Here is a 7551-nt window from a genome sequence, read left to right as displayed (position 1 = left end):
TCCCTTTTCTTTATTTAACAATCTGCAAGCCAATATCCAGAAAACTTAACCTCTGAATCTTTCTTATCTCCTCCTTGCCGCCCCATCCCTTGCCTAGGCTACCATCTACTCCTACCTGAGATTACTCTAAGTTTCTCTTCTTCCCACCCATCTCTACCCAGCTGCTCAGGTGATCTAAAAATCTAGCCAGGTCTCTCCTCTACTTAAAACCCTCCAAACCTCCAGTTACCTCTAGGATATGGACCACTCTCCTTTCTAGACCCTTCTGCAGCTTCCTCACAAGTCCCAGTCCCTGCCTGGGATGCTGTGTAGACAGACCTCCAGTAGGCGGTCTTTCACCTTTCCCTCTCCTGAATGGTCCTGCTTTACCCATGCATCTGTTTAGTTAATTCTCAGTCCTTCATAACATCTTCCCTGACTACAGTGAACCCCAGACTGTTAGGGGTCCCTCCTTGGGGCTCTGACGATACCCTGTGTCCTGCCATGTTATTAGAGGTGGTAGAGCTTGGCGGCTAAGGTGGGGCCTCTGGCACTAGGCCAATTGGGTATTAAACCTGTCTCTGCCTCTTGCTACTTATAAAACTGTAAGCAATCACCATGCCTTATCTATGGATTCATGAGAAGTGGGTATAATAATAATGGGGAGGACTGTGTTTTATTTAAACACAAGAAGAGCTTGCCACAGTGAATGGCGCTTAGTAAGTACCCAGTAAATATTAAGCTATAATTCATAATCTGCCTTGTATTATACTTATCTTTGTGTCTGCCTTTCACTCTGGACTATGAGGGGCAAGGATTTTATCTTTGTAGCTCCAGTGTCTCAGTGTCTGATACATGGTGGTTGCTCTTTCAGATGTCTGCTGTATGAATGAATAATGCACTTACCCCACTTCAAACCTCACTATGCTCTTCTTTGAAATGGGGATATTAAGGCTTATCTCAGAGGGGAAATGTGAAATGAAATCAGTGCAATAGCCTACTCATTTAATAACTCCGTGTGCACACTTCTTCTGCCCCCAGCAAGGCATTGTGCTGGGCGTCTGGGAAATAGACAAGGGCAACGGGGTAATAAGACATTAGCACTTGGCACTCTCTCAAGCTCTTGAGGATCTTACTTTGATAAAGTACATGAAGAGACCAGAAGGCACATTTTATTGTGTATCTCTCTGTTATGAAGAAAGAAACTCAAGGAGAAAAACCTTGTCCTCAGTCACATAGCTGGTGGAGGGTCAGACCCAAATCTTTTAATTCCAAATCCTGTTTCTTTTCACTATGCCCTATTTTCCCTACCCGCCCCCAGGAGCCTACAGTCAACACAAATAACTATTATAAAAGGTAGAAAAAATAAGCACCCAAATACAAGTAAAATCTGTGTGTGAATGTACAGGGCTATATGGGTGTATGTCTAAGTGTGATAATCTCAGATTGACGTATATAGGCACCTTTTGTGTCCTAGGACTGTGATTTACATATATTATTTCCCTTAACTCACAACAACTGTGTAGGCAGATATTATTTCAGTTTTATAAAGGAAGTAATTAAAATTCAGAGAGGTCCTTCATTTAAGGACAGTCACGCAAGTGAAAGCATTCCAAAGAAAGTGAGTTATACCTGACATGGTAGGGAGTAGGAACCTAGGAAGAAAGAAGAAATCAGAAAAGCCTCCATGGAAGAGGTGGAATGTAAGTTGGGCTTTGAAGAATGGGTTCAATTCAGACAGGCATAGACACAGCCTTAGGAAGCTGGGCAGCAAAATGAGGAATTAACAGTAGCTGTTCGCTTTGAGAAAGATTTTTTTAAATCCCTAAGGATGGAAACTCACAGCTTCATGAGAAAGTGAAACCTGTCATCCGTTGGCAGCTTTTTCCTTGGGAATGATAGACTGCCCATGTGCTGTAGCCCCCAAACCAAGTGCCACCTGTACCTGGATGTTGAGGTTGTTTGGGAAGCTACCAAAGAGAACACAAAGTACCACAGCCAAAGATCAGGACCAAAACATGATACAACTGCTCCTTGGGAAAACCTTGGGCATTAGGACAGCATTGTGACTACCAACTCCAGTGTGATCCTGGCAAGTCATCCCACCTCTCCAAACCTCTGTTTCTCCTTCTGTAGAATGGGAATAATAAAATGGGGAAGTATGTCATGGACTCACAGAGAAAAGGAGCCAAATAGCACTACACAGCATGAGTCAACCTTTCTAATGACGACTGGGCCCCATTCATAGTTTGTCATTACAGCCAGAAGTGGATTGAAATACAGCCTCAGGTAGTCCTTGAAGATTGGAGCTCCCAAGGTACTTTTTAATTCAAATGATCTATTTGTATAGTTTACTTGTTTACATGGATTTGCTTTAAATTCATCCGAATGTAGAGAGATATACCATGCTTCTGTAAATCGGCCTGTCCCAAAGTAAACTTCAAATTTAAAGCAACTGCAATTAGAAATCCCAACAAGATTTTTGTTTTGTTTTTGGACCTAGGTAAAAATGATCTTAAAATAAATATATGAGGAAAAACTCTAATTCACATGAAAGGATAACTACAAGAATTACCAAGAATACTTCATGAAATTTTTAACAAATTGTCACAGATATCTGCCCAACCAGATATTAGTCCTTAGAATAAAACTCAAAACAGTCTAGCTTTGTCATAGGCAGGCATCAATGAAACAAGGCAGTTTGGAAACAGACACAAATATGTGTGAGTCATTAATATATAATCAAGATTGCATTTAAAGTCAAATTCATCACGAGAGGTCTGGCTGATTAAATTAGAATATGTTTAAATTAAGAATATTAAAATGGAGAGATTATCCAGGATTATTCAGGTGGGCCCTAATTGCAATCTTATAAGTTTTCTTATAAGAAAGGCAGAGGGAGATTGGACGTAGACGAGGAGGCAATGTGACCATGAAGGCAGAGATGAGAGTACTACGGCCATAAGCCAAGGCATACTTGGAACTGGAAGAAACAAGGACCAATTCTCCCCAGAAACATCTAGAAGGAACACCCCTGCCAACACTTTAGTCCCATCGGACTCCTGGCTTCTGACCTCCAGAACTGTAAGAGCATAAACTGTTTTAAGCCACTAAATTTGTGTAATTTATTTCAGCAATAATAGTAAACTATTACATTACTCATTTCTCAGGGCTCAGCTCAGACCTCTAGGAGACCTTCTGTGACATGCTTAGAGTAGGTAGGTGCCTGTCCCCTCTGCCCCCTCTCCCACAGCGCCAGCCACACCACACTCAATCGTCAGTCTCAGGGTTGGTGTTCTCTGTGACACAATGAGGGCAGACTCTCTGTCTCATTAATATCTCCATCCTGAGGACCCAGTATTGTGCATGGTATCAAGTGAGTATTCAATGAATGTCTGTTGAACCAATGAATGAGGAGGCCAGAGAGATAAATTAGATTTGGTCTAAATTACCAAAACACTGGTTCTTCATCCAAGACTTCACAGTCGACTTTAGCTCTTGACTTTGACTCAAGAAAAGTTAAAAATGACATCATCCAAAGAAGGATTTTTGTTTTACACTCTTTACAAAAGTAAGGCTTTTACAATGTTTGGCAGCTGCTGCAATTGAAGTTTATTTAGTTTTTCAATTTGGAGCTGTCAGCAAGAAAATACTGATTAAGATCACATCTGCCTGTGTCCGCCATTAATTATTTGTTGCAATCGAATAATTTTATTCTACACAGCAGTTCAGAAACAAGTTCCTTTGTACACTTTCAGTTTGAAAATCAGAAACATCCATTTTTAAACAACTTTTGTCAGCCTTGGGTTTTGGGGTTTTGTTTTTGTTTTTGTTTTTGTTTTTTTGGTGTTGGCTACTGTTTTGTCTTGTTTGTTCTTTTTTGTTTTGTTTTAGTATTGGATCTAACTGGGAAAGTATAGGCATCATGTTCCAAGTCACTGTCATCTCTTTTTCTAAATTAAAATTCCCTTCCTCTCCTCTCTTCTTTATATGGCGGCCAGCAGTCTCCTTTTCTCCTACCTCTCCTTCATGCTGCTGCATTTCTTATTAGACAGCTCCCTTCACAGACATACAATGAAGAATATTCTTTTATTTATTTATTTTTTTGAGAATTCTTTCAAAGGGACATTTTTCACATACTGCTTGGAAACAGTCAGTTACGACAGAGCGTTAAGAAAAATTACATCAAAGAGAAGATATTTGCGCAAGGTCATTGAGAGAAAAAGAAGCAGAGCTGGATTCTTCCCAGATTCTGAGACTGTCACCTTTTGCAATCATTGCTTTACAGCGAAAACCTTACAAAACACACTAGTCCCTGTCCTTGATCAACGGTGCTCGTCAGGATGCCTCCCTTGTCCTGTTAACAAAAAAATTTATTAAGATAAAGCATGTACACTGTCCTAGGAAAATAAAACAAGGTAAAGGCTTTCTAACAAAAAGTAGTTCTCTGCTCTTCCCTTCCTCCCAGTCCCATGCTTCAAAGAGAACCATTCTTTTTGATTGTGATAAAATAGACATAAATAAAATTTATCATTTTAACAATTTTGAGGTGTACAGTTCAGTAGCAGTAAGTACATTAAGTGCAACCATCCATGTCCAGAACTTTTCATATTTCCAAACTAAAACTCCGTAAGTGTAGGTCTCCATTCCCCTGGCCCTTGGCAACCACCTTTCTACTTCCTGTCTCTATGAATTTGACTACTCTATGTGCTTCATATAGTGGAATCATAGAATATTTGTCCTTTTGTGTCTGGCTCATTTCACTTTAGCATCATGTCTTCAAGGTTCATCCCTGTTGTAACATGTGTTAGACTCTCCTTCCTTTATAAGACTGAATAATATTTTATTGCGTATATATACCACATCTTGTTTATCCATTTATCTGTAGATGAACAGCTAGACTGTTTCAGCCTTTTGGCTCTTGTAAATAATAGTGCTATGAACATTGGTGTACAAATGTCTGCCTGAGTCCCTACTTTCAATTCTTTGGTGTACATACCCAGAAGTAGAATTGCTGGATCACATTTTTGAATTGTTTTTAATTTTTTAAGGAACTGACATACCATTTTCCATAGCCACTGCACCATTTTACATTCCTACCAACAGTGAGTGCACAAATGCTCCAATTTCTACACAACCTCACTAACACTTTTTTGTTCTTTTTGATAGTAGCCATCCTAACAGGTATGAGGTGGTATCTCACTATGGTTTGGGTTTGCATTTCCCTAATGATTAGTAATGTTGAACATCTTTTCATGTGCTTATTGTCCATTCATATATCTTCTTTAGAAAATGTCTATTCAAGTCTAAAGGGACCAATTTTGAACTTTTTTAACCATATCCATTTTATCTTCTGTTATTTACCTCTAAATGATATACTTTTTCAGCCATTTTTTGATTTTCTGTTCGATAGGTGAGGATTTGCAATCCCATCTCTCTTTCCAAATCCTCCTAAATAGTTTCATTGTTATTTTGTACATATACTGGTTGTCTTTGTAACTTTAAATAACATACTCCTTTAATTCATGTTCCATCATTGCTAGACAGATTTCTTGACACCTCGATTTATAAGGTAAGGATATTTGCCTTCACTCTCCATCTCCTGTCCCTTACTTCTCAACTACAGCCAGGTGTGATATCCCAGGTTCATAGCATTTACATTCTGTCTCCTAACTTCGATTAAGTCTTCTGAACTTTTTTCATAAGCTGATACTAAGAATTAAAAAAAAAATCAATAAGTGGTACTTACAGTTTGAGCCCATTTTTGAAGCACAGATAGGAAGGATATTGGTGAAGAGGAAGGACTAAGAGCTTTCCCTAGGTAGCCAATGGCATGAGCAAAATCACTGGGACCATGAACCATGAGAGTCATGTGCAGCACAAAACAGACATGTTCGTGTTCAGTTCAGGCGGAAACCCCTTGGGGAAACTATGAGGAACCGAGGTGAAGAAAGAGGGAGGAAAGTTAAAGGGCCTGGATGGCCCATGTGCCCTGTTCCCCACTCCTTCAAAGTGACCCAAGAATTCCAGTCAACATGATCTGATATCCAGATTCAGGACTTCCACATCAGGTATCGTCACTATTCTTTCTCCCAACCCTTCTTCCTCTCCATGGAACCATGCCTACCAGGACTCTCTAGGCTTTGCAGAGTAAAAAATATTTCCTCTTCCTAAAAATGGTTTGCAATACCTAACACAGAGGAAGGTCTCAGAGTGTAGATGCAAGAGGAAGGAGAGGATGGAGAAAGGAACTAACAATCACTGAAAGATGATCGAAGACCAGTACTGTGCCACGGTACTCAATCCTTACCCCACTCCTCTGCATGGGGCTGATACTATTATCCCCATATTAAAGAAAGAGGACAACTAAGGCTGGAGAGGCTCCAAGACTTACCCAAAGCCACAAAGTGAGTATAGGCAGACACCTGGCTTGTGCTCACTGTGCCCTCCTTGGCCTTGGACAAGTAGCTGAATCATTCTCAGTGTCTTCATACACAAAAACAGAGACACACTCCAAGGCATGACTATTCCTTGCAGAGTCAGGCATGCGGGAGGTATCCTGAAACCGGCAGTCCTAATTCCATTGCACATATGTTTGGTAAGGCAGGGAAGTCCACTGTGTGAAGGGCCACGGCTTGAGCAAAATTCCAGGAGGAATTAATCCTTCTCTTCCCACAGAACTGACCCTCAAACTAGTAAAGAAAGTGAAAGAATCCGTCAGACTCTTCACAGGCCCAGAAAGGGGTCACCAGACTTGAGGTACTCGCCGGTGCCCCACATTCTTGGCTGGGCTATCAGAGTCAGTGAGTTGGTCTCACCAGGAAGGCATGACCTCGCAAGCCTGGCTCCTCATAATGTCTCTGATCCTCTGTCTTCCTTCCTGCCCCATCCCCACACAATCTGAAGTGTGAAGACCTTCCCTACAAGTCAGGGTTTCAGGAGCATCTGAGATCGCTCTCGGCATCATAAAGAGGAGCTGCATAGTCTCCTCCTCATGACTTTAGTTGAGTCAAAGTTCCCAGATAGAGGTGAAGGTCTCGTCAGGCCAGAGCCCACCCTTAGCTGCCTTATCTCTTTGACCCAGCTTTTCATAACTGCCTCTACATCATGAGATTACAGAGCAACCTGTCAGGGACTTTGCCCTCCTTGCTCACCCATTCTTGCTCTGGAGGAAGGGTCAAGGCTGGAGACAGAGAGTGTGGAGCTGGCACACGTTCCATCCACTCTGGTGCCCATTGCCACTCTTTCCAGCCAGGAGAATTGAGCAATGTCACCTTTTGTCCCTCCAGCAGCTGTACTTTGGGTTCCGGTGACCATAAAGAGGAGCTAGAGAGAGAGTGAGACTGCTTTCCATTTACACCTGAGGCAGCGCATGAAACTGTGCTAGGGGCAGGCAAATAAGGGATGGTGAAACACATATTCAGTCCTTGAGGCCACCTCACTGCACCGGCAGGTGAAAGCAGAGGCCTAGGGCGAGCCATGGGAAGCTGCCGCTTGGAATATAGGGGTACAAACTGGTCTCCCTTCTGAAGCTGACATCTGGCTTCAGCTGGGACTCTCTCTCCGGTGGCA

General features: G+C 41.7%; 1 long non-coding RNA gene across 1 annotated transcript; it reads right to left on the bottom strand.

Annotated features, from left to right (window-relative positions):
* Nucleotides 1-3656: 3656 nt before the first annotated feature.
* On the bottom strand, nt 3657-7204 carry LOC107517599. Its single transcript, XR_001598558.2, has 3 exons — nt 6374-7204; nt 5729-5908; nt 3657-4336 (listed from the first exon to the last, which is right to left on the bottom strand). It is a non-coding gene; the product is annotated as an uncharacterized LOC107517599 (long non-coding RNA).
* Nucleotides 7205-7551: the final 347 nt, after the last annotated feature.

This window comes from Rousettus aegyptiacus, unplaced genomic scaffold, assembly GCF_014176215.1.
Source record: "Rousettus aegyptiacus isolate mRouAeg1 unplaced genomic scaffold, mRouAeg1.p scaffold_m13_p_6, whole genome shotgun sequence".
Taxonomy (NCBI): domain Eukaryota; kingdom Metazoa; phylum Chordata; class Mammalia; order Chiroptera; family Pteropodidae; genus Rousettus; species Rousettus aegyptiacus.
The sequence above is the reverse complement of the archived record's forward strand: the minus strand, read 5'-3'. Positions and strand labels throughout refer to the sequence as shown.